Source organism: Pelobates fuscus, chromosome 1, assembly GCF_036172605.1.
Source record: "Pelobates fuscus isolate aPelFus1 chromosome 1, aPelFus1.pri, whole genome shotgun sequence".
NCBI classification, from domain to species: Eukaryota; Metazoa; Chordata; class Amphibia; order Anura; family Pelobatidae; genus Pelobates; species Pelobates fuscus.
This window is the reverse complement of record NC_086317.1, coordinates 251,360,797-251,376,700: the sequence shown is the minus strand read 5'-3', so window position 1 is coordinate 251,376,700 and position 15,904 is coordinate 251,360,797. Positions and strand designations below refer to the sequence as shown.

The 15,904-nt window shown below is 43.9% G+C and overlaps 2 long non-coding RNA genes and 5 other non-coding genes across 7 annotated transcripts; all 7 read left to right on the top strand.

The window, feature by feature from the left end:
- Nucleotides 1-1,988: 1,988 nt before the first annotated feature.
- On the top strand, nucleotides 1,989-3,217 carry LOC134592952 (uncharacterized). The gene is made up of 3 exons (XR_010089509.1): nucleotides 1,989-2,113; nucleotides 2,420-2,474; nucleotides 3,114-3,217. It is a non-coding gene; the product is annotated as an uncharacterized LOC134592952 (long non-coding RNA).
- Nucleotides 2,166-2,303, top strand: LOC134576790 (small nucleolar RNA SNORA16B/SNORA16A family). The gene has a single exon (XR_010085873.1). It is a non-coding gene; the product is annotated as a small nucleolar RNA SNORA16B/SNORA16A family (small nucleolar RNA).
- On the top strand, nucleotides 2,898-3,028 carry LOC134576783 (small nucleolar RNA SNORA16B/SNORA16A family). Its single transcript, XR_010085872.1, has one exon. It is a non-coding gene; the product is annotated as a small nucleolar RNA SNORA16B/SNORA16A family (small nucleolar RNA).
- Nucleotides 3,218-3,257: 40 nt separating the features above from the next.
- On the top strand, nucleotides 3,258-6,023 carry LOC134592963 (uncharacterized). The gene is made up of 5 exons (XR_010089519.1): nucleotides 3,258-3,362; nucleotides 4,585-4,616; nucleotides 5,083-5,189; nucleotides 5,449-5,486; nucleotides 5,911-6,023. It is a non-coding gene; the product is annotated as an uncharacterized LOC134592963 (long non-coding RNA).
- LOC134577063 (small nucleolar RNA SNORD99) lies at nucleotides 4,671-4,744 on the top strand. Its single transcript, XR_010085918.1, has one exon. It is a non-coding gene; the product is annotated as a small nucleolar RNA SNORD99 (small nucleolar RNA).
- On the top strand, nucleotides 5,302-5,373 carry LOC134577056 (small nucleolar RNA SNORD65). The gene has a single exon (XR_010085915.1). It is a non-coding gene; the product is annotated as a small nucleolar RNA SNORD65 (small nucleolar RNA).
- Nucleotides 5,536-5,606, top strand: LOC134576823 (small nucleolar RNA SNORD49). Its single transcript, XR_010085878.1, has one exon. It is a non-coding gene; the product is annotated as a small nucleolar RNA SNORD49 (small nucleolar RNA).
- Nucleotides 6,024-15,904: the final 9,881 nt, after the last annotated feature.

The following is a 15,904-nucleotide window of genomic DNA, read 5'->3' as shown; positions in this document are numbered from 1 at the left end:
TACACTAATTGGCACACACACACACACACACACACACTGTTTACCCAACACCAGGGATGTGTCTACCGCGAGGCAAACAAGGCATTTGCCATGGGCGGCAATTTCCAGGTGTCGGCAAAAAACGCCGCCCCCAAATGCCCAGGCAAATACCTTGTTTACCTCGTTTTATGGGAACCAAAGAGCTAAACGGCTGGCCACCTTTGGGCTCCCCTGGGGTAACAGGTGGTTGTTTGTCAGTGAATCTGAGTGAGTGTGTGTTTCAGTGAATGTGTGTGAGTGTGTGTGTCTGTCAGTGAGTGTGTATGTTTCAGTGAATGTGTGTGAGTGTGTGTCCGTGAATGTATGTGTATGTGTGTCTGTCAGTGTGTGTGTTTCAGCTAATGTGTGTGTGTGTCAGTGAATGTGAGTGAGTGTGTGTTTCAGTGAATTTGAGTGAGTGTGTGTGTGTCGGTCAGTCAGTGCGTGCGTCTTTCAGTGAGTGTGTGCGTCTGTCAGTGAATGAGAGTGTGCGTCTGTTAGTGAGTGTGTGTCCAAGTAAGTGTATGTCTGTCTATCTATCAGTGTGTCAAATCAGTGAGTGTGTGTATGCCATTGCTTGTCAGTGTATATGAGAGTGTGTGTCTGTCAATGAGTGTGTGCATATGTCAGTGAGTGAGCGTCTGTCAGTCAAAGTGTGGCCTTGACAGGAAGGGGTAGGGAAAATTAAAATTAGGGGGGGTGCCCGAGCACTGTCCTGCCTAGGGCAGCACAAATCCTAAATACACCACTGCCCAACACAGACTTTCACTGAAAGACAGACTGACACACCCACACACTCACAGGTACACATACACTCACTGACACACACTTTTACTTATTTGACACAATCTGACAGACACACACACTTAGTAATTGGCAGACACTGTGACACACACCCACACGCTGATTTGAAACACACATACACATTCTCTCACGCTCACAAGTTTTTTTTTTTATGTCCACCCAGCCTCCCTACCTGGGTCAGGAGTGGATCCTTTCCCTGGGGTCCAGTATGGCTGCTGTAACTGTCTGCTCCCTCGCGCACAATTTAATACCAGGCCCGGAGTGATGTCATATTCCAGCTCCTGGCATTACTGCAGTGTGAGCGAGGGTGCACAGCAAGAAGAGCAGTCAGCGCTCCCTCGCCACCTGTCTACATTATGCACAGCCGCGCTCCTCAGAGGGCCCTAAGGTGGCAGCTCTTGGGAACACAGAGGGCCTGGTTACACTTGTGACCTCTGTAGTTCCGCCAATGCCACAAACACTAGAATATATATATATATTTTGCACGGCAACTACAACGCCACCCACAAAAAAGGCATGGGCAGGCTCCATTGGCTGCTAGAGTTGTTGTCTTGTGGGGTGTCGTGGTCAAGCTCAATAGGCAGTTAAAGTGGTGCAGGTGATTTTTGCAATCCACACTAGAAAGTACCGCCCAAGGTAAATGCCTTGTTAGCCTCGTGATAGATTCAGCGCTTGTCACCCCAGGAATGCATTTACACTTACTAGTATTGCATACAATGATACACACTGATATACATCAAGGTTCACAATCTATGATGCTGTGGGAAAAAAATCATCCCTACATTGACACATAGATTGTGGAACCATGCTGGAGACCCTATTACAAGGCCAAAATGGACGTTTAAAAAGGCAAAAAAAATCTGCAAATATTTTTTTTCTACAATTTTATATTGCTTTTTATTCCTTGGGATTTTTCATTCCTTGAGATTTTTCATTCCTTTGTCGATTTCCACAAGTGCCGGTTTATTGATTAAAACGCATTACCGCTAATGATGATTGCAACCACGTGTGAACCAGAAACACAAGCTACAGTTTTTAGAATGTCTAGTAAGACTACAACTCCCGTGAATCACTGCACAGGACAGGCTGTCAGCTGACAGGAAACGTTGGAGCGTGCAGTATAAAAGCAGCCGCGGCGCTCTCTTTCATTCTCTTCTACACTGGACTCAGCCATGATCGGTTGTATGATGAACGGAGCGGTTCCAATCCGCCGCCATCCTCCCTGACTGCCGTTTTTCTGGTCCCGGATAGACTAGTATCTGGGTTTCCATTGCTTTAACATCTTCATTAGGTGAATATTTATCAAAGTTGCTGTAATTTTTTATTTTTTTAAAACTATTACTGCAGGCCCTGATCGAAGCCGGGTTAGTGCTTGCTGTTACTAACGCGGTCAAACAGAGGCCGAGAGCAATGTTTTTCCACCGACGGTCGCTGCTCAGGCTCTGTGTCCGAGATCAGCAACATTATGGGGAAATACATCCATGGTCATTAATGTCAACTATAACAAGCTGCCACGTTCTGTATAGTCTGTGCGTTTCTTGGGTGTGCCCCTTGTCAAAACTTCTACTTTTAACCCCTTGCACTTCGTGTTTTGCAGATTCCCTTTCGAGTGTTGAATGGAAGTGATCATGCAAGCCCTTGTTTCCTATGGGGTAAGGTCTATGTGTGTATATATGCTTAATTCATCTACAGATGCTATATTATGATGCACTCACAAAATGCCATTAATTTCTTAGCCTATTGATAATGCTGGTAGTACTTCACCTCAGAGAGTAGGTAGCCAGTATATTTTATGGCTGCATGAGTGTTCTATATTGAACCCTTCAAATTTTCCTTAAGGCTTGAATGGTCCATGCTGTCTCTTGCAAACTATTGGTTTAACTAGTAAATACTTTTTTATACAATCTCATAGATTGCACTATGCATGCAGTTCTCATTTTAACATCTTAGTGACCATGTGGTCATGGTGTTCCTGCTCCTCCTTCATGAAAAAATTAGTCCCAAGTACTAGGTTGCAGTGAAGAGGTAGCAGGCTACCATGTACTCAAATTTGAAACTTTATTTTCCATTTCCCAAATGGCCCCGATCCAAGCCGTGGTGGTTTCTTATAGCTGCTGTGGATAGAAGTGAGCCAAGATTAATATTTCTTTGACGGTCGCTGTTTGGATTGTTGTATCTAACCGCAACATATAAAGAAATTATAATTGCTGTGTAGTGTGTGCTTGCATTGTAGTCCTATATAAAGACAAATTTCATAGACTGCTCAAGACATAAATTATGTTCTTTTGCAGGTGGCTGTCTAGAAACATTGAGACAACATGGCTCAGTTGTGCCGTACTCCTAATGCAAGAATGGCAAACGTACTGCATGGTTTTCAATCTAACCATGCCTCTGGAAACTCCTGCTGCACCAGGACAAAGAAAGGTAAACTGTTGCTGCTACATCTCTACTCATAAAGCACTAGTGGAACATAAGATGCCAACAAACTAGCTGGAAGGGGGTAGCATATCTAGAGGATGCATACAGTGCCCATTCTTCAGGTATTGCCTCTTGTGTGATTAGCTGGTCATACATCAGTGTATTTTAACAGTTTACTCAATGGCTTAACTCTCATATTTGAAACTCTGGCCATATCTCACACTAACATTTCTGGCTTGCCTGGATGTGGCCAGTGCAATGTAGACCCTGGGTAAGTTGTGAAACCAACTTACAATGGCTTAACTAACATGTGGCTGTATAACCAGACCTTTCTGGAACCATAACTACAGCATGTTCCTTTAATTTCTCCTATAACTTCCTTATAAATGAATTGGGAATTAAAGTACATTAACTTATAGATTCTAGCTTAATTTTAACGGTTTCTCAAAGGGCTATTACCCTGTCCTGCACTTCGCATGTTAACCGAGGGCTGCAGCTGTCTCCATAGTAGCAGTTTCTCCAACAACATGCAAGAAAAAAATGGAGGGGCTTTGATGGCTGAGGTATGTCACATGGTTCCACATGCTGTCACTCTACCCTCGCACAATGGCTGCTGTAAGTCAGAATTTCGATATAGAATGTTTTGATATAAGTGTGCAGGGACACTAATATATATTTTAATATTGGGGTGCTCTTAGGTTAAGGTATTGTAGAAAATGATGCCTTGATATAACTGCTTAAATATTGCATGCTGTTAATTTACTCAAACAGGATGTTTTTTCCTTTTCAATCTATTTGTGGAATTAATACAAACTCTCAGTAACTGCTTTTGCAATATATTAATATTTTGGTTCGTATGTTCATGAATTCAGGGCAAAATTGGCATTTGCAAGTTATAAGATGTCATGGTGTATTACTCCTCATTTTAAGTTTAAAAAGTAAAACTTCATCAGATTAAACATCTGAATAATTTATGAATAATAAAAGCACTGAAGGGACATGGTTATTAATATAGCGCCAACAAATTCCATAGCGCTGTACAATGGGTTGACAGTTATCAGATGAACCTGTAACATCAGTCATCTATGGTAGATGGTAAAATCTAGTTAATTGTACATATACACTTATTGGTATCATCCATTTTCACTTGTGGTGTAACATAAAGTAGCTGGATGCAGCTGTAGTTGCATTATGTATAATGAACCATATATCTAGCTTTTAGAGGGGCAGCATGGAAACAGTAAGTTGATGCCTCACTCCATATGGCCCATACTCATTATATTGATACTTTGCTTAATAACTTAATGTGATTAGTGTTTAATTTCTGTTTTGTATTTTCAATAGGTGGTGGACATTCCGGTTTTAATGTCTCATTGGTAAGTTCCTTTCTTTTGTGACATATTTCCTACCAAACTTTAATATCAAGGCTTCCTGTGCGATGATGAACACCATTTTATTTGGAGACTGTTGGATGAATCTAGCGGATATGGGACTGAGCACAGAAAGCACTCTTAAAGAGAAACCTGGCCAAGAAACTAGCCCTATCTTAAACTTTCTTTACTGCATGCTGTTGTAATTGGCTAATCAGACTCTTATAGTACGCCATAACACTAAATCCTGCTATGGAGGAGTCTCGGTGCTATTGGTGAATATTCATTTAACTAGCTTGACACTCTAATCCCCAAGCACTGCTTCAGCTTTGCTAAGAGTCAAGCCAGTCAAATGTTTTGAAGTTATTAGTGGTCACTGCCAGTGGACTCCTGGTGCTGTAGCTATAGTAACATGACTGAAACAAATTTCGGGTCTTGCTACTTTTATAATGTGGTGGTTTTTCTTTTCTAGGGCAATATTTATTCCCCCATCTTTTGTGGAAGACTGTTCTTGGATACAAATTTGAGACCATGGAATGCTTAAATGTAGTGATGACATCACTACCGTGACAAGTTCAGGTATGTCCAATCTTTAAGTGCTGCTTTTGGTATTAGTTGTAATATAAACAGTGTTTGAAACATTACATTCAATGTTTATATACTGACACTTATATATCAAAACAGAGGATGCTTGTGATGAAATTAAATAATATAGCTGGAATTACCGGCAGAATATTTTTTGGTGAAGATTATTTTTCTGACTGTCCTCATCCTAAAACTGCAATGTGTTGCCACAAGGAAAAGCTTGCCAACAACTAACTTTTATATATTTTTTCAGCTTGAAAGCCTGAAGCTCACATGGAAGCCATACATCTAGTAAGTAGCTGATCCTGAGAGTTTCAGGACATGTAATCATCTTGGGCTGTAATGTGATGAGACTATGGAATAGGAAGTGCCGTCTGATGCGATAACTGACGACTTTTTTCCACTCTGAACTATAGCCGCTTGCATGCTATTTGGCTCTAAAGTAGCACCTAAACAGGTCCCCAAAGTATCACCTCTTAATTATATAATGTACAATCATCTTCAAAGCTGGTAAAACATAAGCGACCTCTGATTTTTCCAAAGCTTTGAGTAAAAGAGACCTTGGTTCTGTTAATGTATAAAGCTGACTATTCAACCTTAAGTTTCTTTGGAGTACACTTTGATCTGTAGCTGCTACACAAACCCATGTAGGACAATACAATAAATGTTAACGCTGGCCTAATCGTGATCTGACTCTCAAGTACTTGTCTTCCAGGATATCCATGAATCTATACCGGATTGGGCTCCCTGATGGTGGATTCGTGAAACAAAGTGCTCCCTGTGTAACTTGTTGTGCTTTACATTGCAATAAACTTATTGAATCTGTCATTCACTGTGACTGAGTAGTTTTTACTTGAAATTCACCAGTTTAATCACATTAAATCAGTCTCTTAATATAGGTGTCACTATTAAGTTAGCCTGTTCATGGTTGTCTGAGTTGCAGTCTTTGCATTTATTGATCAGCCTGTTCATTTGGTTTGACTGTCTAGGTTTAGTTTTCCTATGTCTAGCTGTGCATGGGTGTCTGTATTAATGACTTGTAGTCAAGATGGGCACCATAGGAGCATAATATGACAAGTAAGACTTGTGTATTGAGTCAGAGGGCCATTTTAAGTCTATGGTGGGGGTTAGGCAACAGCAACACTCCAGAGGAATTGTTGGAACTACACTCAAAAGATAAATACTTGGCTGCTACATTTATTAAAACACTTGAAATCAGATTGTTCTCATTTGTTGGTTCTCAAGGGTCAAATTATCTCCTAAAAATATATGGAAGGCATAATGCATAGTTTTATATATAGCATGTACACTTAACATGTAAAGTATACATGAACTTTTTATTACATTTGATGTTCCTTGTATTGGTATGTGAATGCCAGGGTAATCTGACCGCAGTGGTGTATTTGTGTGCAGGCTTGGTGTTTTCTGGGACATATGAAAACAAAATTGGTTACGTACAGATCACAAATAATTAAAATGGTTCTAGCCTTCACATGGGTCTGAGCAAGTGGAAAGTGACGAGCTTTCTTCAGTAGAAGCTTGTGATGTGACATGGCCCTGGTCTTGCTCACTATTAAAGGGCAACCTGGCCTCTGATTTAAGAATCTTCACCGTCCCACAAAGACCGGATGGGCCTCCACACCTGCTCTCACAGCCACACTGCCCCAACCAAATTGCATGAGGATATCTAGCATTTAAAATACCATAGGACTAAGCAAGGGAGGGGGCATTGTAGGTCAATATAGTGCTAGGAAAACTGTTTTTGTAATACTATAGTTTACCCTTTGAATTCTAGACAATTCTCACTTTAGTGAATAACCCCAAATGTTAAAATCTCAAGTTTTTTTTTCTTAAAGGCAGTTTAAACCTTAGCACTGGTTAACATGCATTTAGTAGATTACCTATAAATTATTAAAAAGCACTGTCTGCTTAATCTTGAATTTCCAGGGAGACTTCTGGGGCAATCGCAACAGATACTTAAACATATACATACACTCGCATGTCTAGTGTCCCTGCAATACTTTGGTTATGGGCAAATATTACACGCTTTAGAATTGAATTGTTGTATTTATTAAAGTGTACTTTGTCTTTAAGAGATATTGCAAACTGACAAGGTGTTAGAAATGGAACATATTGTTTTTATAGATGTTTCTTTAAACAACCTCAGTGCATAATGTTTGCGCCATTTTGTCCCAGACGAATTACTATAATAATGCATAAACAAGCTTCAAGGCTATCCTATGACTCTTTCAGTACCCAATATACTGTGGTACCCGTAATCAGCTATTCAGAGTTTAAGATGCCATCTTGTCTCAATTTAATGGAAGTTCCTGAAATCTGGGAATTTCCTATGACGTGTTATGGCCTTGTATCTTTGCCAAGTTAAGGGAGGTACTAAAATTAAAGTAAAAGTGTTCCTTTTTCATATATGAACTACGGTAACCCTAGAATGACACCTAAGGTATAAATAGGTTTACTTTTAAAATGTTAAACAGAGGAGACTTGGAGACAGACTCTGCTCCATCTTAAAATGACAGATGACATGTTCAGAAGGGTATGTTAACCTATTAATGATATTTGCAAGCATTTAATTTCATCTTATAAACTCTGCTATAATGGATTTTATGTCTATATATTTTTATATATCTAAAGACAAACTATTGCTTACAAGACAATCCTTATTTTATATTGTATTCTCAATTATTTATATATGTTATATATATTCTTACACGAACTGTATAAAATTATGGCTAAGATATCTGTATGGTTAGCCCTACTAAGTTCTATGCTTTAAGACATTATAGTGGTAAATAAGGGAACCAGCTGCGGTTACAACTTCAAGCAGCTGTAGGGGAAATAAAGACGACACCCCCCCCCCCCCCACGGAGCTGAAATTTAACCCGTCCTGTAGTTTCAAGGATGATCTGCCTAGCAGCTGACAAATTAGCTGGTCCAACCCTTTTACCCTCATCTCATGTACCTGCAGGCCTTGACTGCCATCCTCTGGTAGCGCAATTTCTGCCTCCTCTCTGCTCCCCTGCACATCTGTGTGCTAGGAGGAAGTTAAGTTTAATCACATCCAACTAGCAGTCTCCCCCAACCCAGTCCTCATAGACCACCAACAGTCCAGGCTTTGTCAGTGCCTCAATTGGAATAAAACCAGGATATATAAATCCTGGACTGATGGTGGTCCATGAGGACTGGGTTCAGGAACACTATCCTAGCAGACTCACTGGGGAAACCTAGTTTCCAGGGATGTAGGAAATGCCCTGGGTTCCATTTTTTTTGTTGGCCAGGAGCCCAAGATGTAGGGCTGTGCTGGAAAAACTGGTATAACTGGCAGCTGCAGTAATATCATGGGTGTGTCATCAAAAATATCACCTGTAAGACACTCCAGGCACCTACACATCTTTAAAGCCTATCAAAAGGAAACTTCTCAGAATTAGTAATATGTTCCCTTATCACTATATTTAACATATTACAATATCATTTTTTTAAATGTAGAAATCCTCACTGCTGTATTTAGCTATGTCCTGGAACTGACTCCATCTTGCCTCTGTCATTGTTATAATTGGGGATGCACTGAAATTTTGACCGAAAAAGGGTCAAATCTGCAGATTTGTGGGGTTTTTTTGTAGTGCATAGTTTAACAGACATGCTTGCATTGACAATTCAGATGATTATATATCACAATGAAAGATAGTAATGATAACATGAAAAGTCAGGAGTATTGCACTTTTTTATAACACTTAAATTGCTAGACTACATTGATTATTCAACTGTATAAACCCCCCTGCAGGAGAACTTAAAAATAACCTAAACTCCAGAAGAGTCCCATGATATGGCCCAGCTTAGCCTATGCCCTCAAGTGGCAGAACACAGTCCAGCACCCTGGAAAGGTACTTCAGGCCTCCCTGTCCAGAAAATTACAGGTAGCCGTAGATCCAGAGCTCTGTTGGATTTCCCTGCAGCACTTCAGCCTCCCAGGGAAACTCAGGCTTGGGTGGTGTTAGGTCAGGCTTCCGTGACAGCTGTTTTACAGACAGGGAATTTTCAGTTACGGCCAAGAATTTTCAATTCGGTGCATCCCTAGTTATAATCTTTGCCCCTGTCATCTGTACAAAGAGAGCATAGTGAGAGAATGATTATTAATTAATTCTCCTTGACCTCTCTGCTGCCTTTGACACAGTTGATCATTCTCTCCTCCTTCAAACTCTTCAATCACTCGGTCTCTGTGACTCTGTCCTCTCTTGGTTTTCCTCCTATCTCTCCCAACGCTCATTTAGTGTCTCCTTTTCCAAGGATACCTCCTCCCCTCGCCCTGTCTCGGTTGGAGTTCCCCAAGGCTCTGTCCTTGGTCCCCTTCTATTTTCTCTTTATACTGCCTCTCTTGGAAAACTTATTGCCTCTTTTGGATTCAACTACCACCTGTACGCTGATGACACTCAGATATACCTCTCCTCACCGGACCTCTCCCCGGCCGTCCTGCAACGTGTCACTGCTTGCCTCTCTTCCATCTCTGACTGGATGTCGTCACGCTTTCTCAAACTTAACCTCTCTAAAACTGAACTCCTTGTCTTTCCTCCTCCTAATACTGATCCTCCTCTCTCACTCTCCCTTCAAGTCAGTGATATCCACATAAGTCCATCCCTACAAGCGCGCTGTCTTGGCGTCATATTTGACTCTGGTCTCACCTTTGAGTCTCACATCCAGTTTGTTGCCAAGTCCTGTAGGTTCCAACTCAAAAACATAGCCCGCATCCGCCCCTTTCTTACGCAAGATGCTACCCAGGAGCTTGTCCATGCTCTAGTAATTTCCCGCATGGATTACTGTAACCCTCTCCTGATTGGTCTCCCCAAAAGCCGTACTGCCCCGCTACAGTCTGTAATGAATGCTGCAGCTAGACTGATTTTCCTATCCAGTCGGTCCTCTCACACCTCGCCCCTCTGCCAGTCCTTACATTGGCTCCCTGTATCCTATAGGAGTCAATTCAAAGTGCTAACCCATACATTTAAAGCACTGAACAATTCCAACCCCTCTTATATCTCTTCACTGATCCAGAGGTATGCCCCTCCTCGTACCCTCCGCTCTGCCCGCGACCACCTCCTGACCGCTGCTCGCACCCGTACGGCCAACTCACGCTTGCAGGACTTCTCACGGGCGGCTCCTCTCCTATGGAATAACTTGCCTACTGCCATCAGACTCTCCCCTAGTCTTCAATCATTTAAGAAGGGCCTTAAATCCCATCTCTTCAGGAAAGCGTATGGCCTCCCAGAGTAATCTCTCCCTTACATACCTGTCTCTTGCTCTCCTATGGGATAGTGCTTTGCTCTCTCCTCCAGCTCTGCTTCACTCCTACTTGATATTTCCTATCCTAATGTTTCTAATACCCCACCTCCTATAGACTGTAAGCTCATTTGAGCAGGGTCCTCTTCAACCTATTATTCCTGTAAGTTTTCTTGTAATTGTCTTATTTATTGTTGCATCCCCCCCTCTCAAAATATTGTAAAGCGCTACGGAATCTGTTGGCGCTATATAAATGGCAATAATAATAATAATAATAATAATAATGATGAAACAATATTTCTGTTTCGCCTCCTCCAATACAACGTATGCTGTTGCTTTGTCTGGACCAAACAGGATTGGGATACCAACTGCTAAATCTATAATATACATTTAAAAGAAAAGAGCATAACATAAAAGTATACAAACACAAGATATAGGTAGTTTTTAATGTTTTTAATTCCACGCGGAAAGTGAAAGAAAATCACAAAACATGGTCTTTTTTAGACCTGAAACTCCATTCTCTAAATCCTAATTTCAATGCATATGCCAATCTGGCTTTCCCACGGTATTAGGGAGTTATCTACCAAAAGGCTGAAAGACCTAAATTGGTCTTTCAGACAAATTTACTAAAACTAAGTAAAAATTACTTAGTATTAGTAAATTTTGCCCCTACTCGCTATACCGCGAGTAGGGGCATGTCTAGTAAACAGTGAGCAGCCCGGCGGGTGGGGGCCCTAAAGTAAAACGATGGGGGGGGACCTATTGTCCCCGGCCCCCACCCCTGAGCGGTGGGTGGGGGCCCTAAATACTAATAAGGGGGGGACCTAATGTCCTCCCACCTGGCCCCCACCCCTGAGCGGTGGGTGGGGGCCCTAAATACTAATAAGGGGGGGGACCTAATGTCCTCCCCCCTGGCCCCCACCCCTGAGCGGAGGGTGGGGGCCCTATAAAAAATACCCCCCCCCAGGTGACTAGGGGTCCCCAAACCCCTAGTCACCCCCTCCCCCCCCCAAAAAAAAAAATTATCTCCCTACCTACTCCCCTCACCCTAAAAATAATGAGGGGTGGACATTTAACTAAGAACCTGTAAAAAAAAAAATAACTTCCCATTCGATGTTTTCTTTCTTCTAAAATCTTCTTTTTTCAGCCCCAAAAAAGGCCAAATAAAAAACCATATTAATTAAGTAACCAATCAGAGTGTTATGAGTCAAATTACACAGCGTGGGAAAAGCCTTGCCCCGCCCTGCAATTAGGCTCAGAGCACTCTGATTGGTGGATTTCAAACCAACCAATCAGAGTGCTGTGACAGGTAAATGTAGAGACTTACCTGTCAGTCTCTTCATTTACCTGTCAGAGCACTCTGATTGGATGGCTTAAACCCACCAATCAGAGTGCTCTGAGCCTAATTGCAGGGCGGGGCAAGGCTTTATAAGCCTTCCCCCGCCCTGCAGAGCTCAGTCTGCGCGGAGCCCTCCATGGGTGAAGAAGGATTATTTTTTTTATTTTTTTTTAATTGCGTCGGTTATTATGTTTTTTTATTTGGCCTTTTTTGGGGCTGAAAAAAGAAGATTTTAGAAGAAAGAAAACATCGAATGGTAAGTTTTTTTTTTTTTTACAGGTTCTTAGTTAAATGTCCCCCCCTCATTATTTTTAGGGTGAGAGGGGTAGGTATGGGGATATTTTTTTTTGGGGTGGGGGAGGGGGTGACTAAGGGTTTGGGGACCCATAGTCATCTGGGGGGGCATTTTTTTAGGGCCCCCACCCTCCGCTCAGGGGTGGGGGCCGGGGGAGGACAATAGGTCCCCCCCTATTGGTATTTAGGGCCCCCACCCGCCGCTCAGGGGTGGGGGCCAGGAGGGAGGACATTAGGTCCTTCCCCCTTTATTAGTATTTAGGGCCCCCACCCGCCGCTCAGGGGTGGGGGCCAGGGGGGTGGACCTTAGGTCCCCCCACCCCTTTTTAGGATTTTGGGCCCCACCCGCCGCTCAGGGGTGGGGGCCAGGGGGAGGACATTAGGTCCCCCCCTTATTTTACTGTAGGGCCCCCACCCACTGCTCAGGGGTGGGGGCCAGGGGGAGGACATTAGGTCCACCCCCTATTACTATTTAGGACCCCCACCTGCCGCTCAGGCTTTTTCTTGTTGGAGCAGGCGGTCGAACATTAGGAGTGTTGAATTCCAACGTGTCGGGCTGTCGCAAATCAAGCGCCTCACTGGCATGTTGTTTTGCCGCTTGATATCTGAAAAGTGCGCCATGGCCATGTAGGAACGCCTGAAATGGCCACACACCTTCCTGGCCTGCTTCAGGACGTCCTGTAAGCCTGGGTACTTATGCACAAAGCGTTGTACGATCAGATTACACACATGTGCCATGCACGGCACATGTGTCAACTTGCCCAAATTCAATGCCGCCAGAAAATTTCTTCCGTTGTCACAAACCACTTTGCCGATCTCCAGTTGGTGCGGAGTCAGCCACTGATCCGCCTGTGCGTTCAGGGCAGACAGGAGTGCTGGTGCGGTGTGACTCTCTGCTTTCAGGCAAGTCAACCCCAAGACGGCGTGACACTGCCGTATCCAGGATGTGGAATAGTACCTGGGGAGCTGGGGGGGTACCGTTGATGTGGAGCAAGATGCAGCAGCAGAAGAGGACTCAGCCGAGGAGGTTATGGAAGAGGATGGAGTAGGAGGAGTAGAGGAGGTGGCAGCAGGCCTGCCTGCAAGTCGTGGCGGTGTCACCAACTCCTCTGCAGAGCCACGCATTCCATGCTTGGCAGCCGTCAGCAGGTTTACCCAATGCGCAATGTAGGTGATATACCTGCCCTGACCATGCTTTGCAGACCAGGTATCAGTGGTCAGATGGACCCTTGCCCCAACACTGTGTGCCAGACATGCCATTACTTCCTTTTGCACAATCGAGTACAGGTTGGGGATTGCCTTTTGTGAAAAGAAATTTCGTCCGGGTACCTTCCACTGCGGTGTCCCAATAGCTACAAATTTGTGGAACGCCTCAGACTCCACCAGCTTATATGGTAAAAGCTGGCGGGCTAAGAGTTCAGACAAGCCAGCTGTCAGATGCTGGGCAAGGGGGTGACTTTGTGACATTGGCTTCTTACGCTCAAACATGTCCTTGACAGACACCTGACTGTGGGCAGATGAGCAGGAACTGCTCAAGGCGAGAGACGGAGTGGCGGATGGTTGAGAGGGGGCAAGGAGGACAGCAGTGGTTGACGTGGCTGAAGATGCTGGACCAGGAGGAGGATGGCGGCTTTGAGTTTGTGTGCTGCTTGTACTCATGTGTTGATCCCATAGGTGTTTGTGATCTGCGATCATCTGCCTTCGCAAAGCAGTTGTACCTAGGTGGGTGTTGGACTTCCCACGACTCAGTTTCTTTTGGCACAGGTTGCAAATGGCATCGCTGTTGTCAGACGCAGACACACAAAAAAAATGCCCCACTGCTGAGCTCTGCAATGACAGCATTCTGGTGGTGGCAACAGCATGCGTTGATTGGCGTGCTGTCTGGCTGACCCCGGGTGCCGATGCATGCTGTCTGACTGTGCCACTAGCTCCTTGCGACGACCTCCCCCTGTTTCCAACTCGTCTCCTCCTCCTCTCTGTCTCCCCATCTGAACTTTCGTTCTGTTCTTCTTCTTGCCGAGTGGGCTCCCACGTGACATCCATGGACGCATCGTCATCATCAACGGCTTCACTTGTATCTGACAACTCAGCAAAGGAAGCAGCAGCGGGTACAACATCATCATCATCACACCGTACCTCCATGTGTGTAATGCTGCCTGACTGAGACATATCCCTGTTATCTACATCCTCTGGCAATAATGGTTGCGCATCACTCATTTCTTCCAACTGATGTGTAAATAACTCCTCTGACAGATCAAGTGAAGCGGCTGTGGTGCTAGTGTTGGTGGTGGCGGCAGGCGGGCGAGTGGTAACTTGAGAGGTGCCCGAAGCTAAGCTGGAGGAGGATGGTGCGTCAAGGTTCCCAGCGGAAGCTGTAGAAGATTGGGTGTCCTGTGTTAGCCAGTCAACTATGTCCTTAGAACTTTTCGAGTTCAGGGTGTGAAGGAAACTGACTGCTATTATTTCACAGTCAAATTTCTAGTTTTTTTTTTTATGTACACTACTGTTACACCAGATATGAGTTGCACTGGTGTGACACTGTGCCCTGGCAGGCCCTGAAACGCACACGTGTGAAGGAAACTGACTGCTATTATTTCACAGTCAAATTTCTAGTTTTTTTTTAATGTACACTACTGTTACACCAGATATGAGTTGCACTGGTGTGACACTGTACCCTGGCAGGCCCTGAAACGCACACGTGTGAAGGAAACTGACTGCTATTATATTACAGTCAAAAAAGTTTAGTTTTTTTTAAATGCAAGCTATTGTGACACCTGATATGAGTGGTGGCACTGGGCAAGTGGGCACAGTATACGCTGTGAGCCTGACACACACACTGGCAGGCAGGCGACTGCAATTGGATTACACAGAAAAAAAGAAAAAAAAAGCAGACTGATGTTCTAGCCCTAAAAATGGCTTTTTGGGGTGCTGTCCTTACAGCAGAGATCAGATGAGTCCTTCAGGACTGTAGTGGACACTGAATACACTAGCCTAGCTATCGATTTCCCTATTAAATCAGCAGCAGCTACACTGTCCCTCCTCTCACTAAGAATGCAGCTTCACAATGAATGTAAAATGGATGCTGTCCAGGAGGTGGGAGGGTCTGTGAGGGAGGGTCTGCTGCTGATTGGCTGGAATGTGTCTGCTGACTGTGAAGTACAGGGTCAAAGTTTACTCAATGATGACGAATAGGGGGCGGACCGAACATCGCATATGTTCGCCCGATGTGGCGAACGCGAACAAGCTATGTTCGCCAGGAACTATTCGCCAGCGAACTATTCGGGACATCTCTACTGGCTATACCTACAGAGTTTTTCAGAAATAAAACAGTGTTTACATTACATTCCAGGAACACCTTTAGTGGCAGTCACTCAGATGGCCACTAGAGATGCTTCCTGGGTCAATGCTGCACAATGTACAGCATTAACATTCAGCATCTCCACTCTCTGCATGGGGGCACTAAACATTCCTCATAGACATGCATCGATTCAATGCATCTCTATGAAGAGATGCTGATTGGCTCATTTTGCAGTGCATATGTGACAGCCTTTCAATATTGGGTTGATCAATTTGGATGATCTCAGCCAAAGGTACTGAGCCAGCCACGAGGAGCTCTGTGCAGCGCTGGAAAAAGGTGAGTAAAAACATATTTTCACTGCAGCGAGAGCGGAGCCAGCTAAACAACGCTATTAGAGCTATAGTGTCAGGAATACGTGTTTGTATTTCTGACACAATAGTGTTCCATTTAAGAAAGCCCAAGCTGCATCTTCCCAATCTGTGACTTACACAG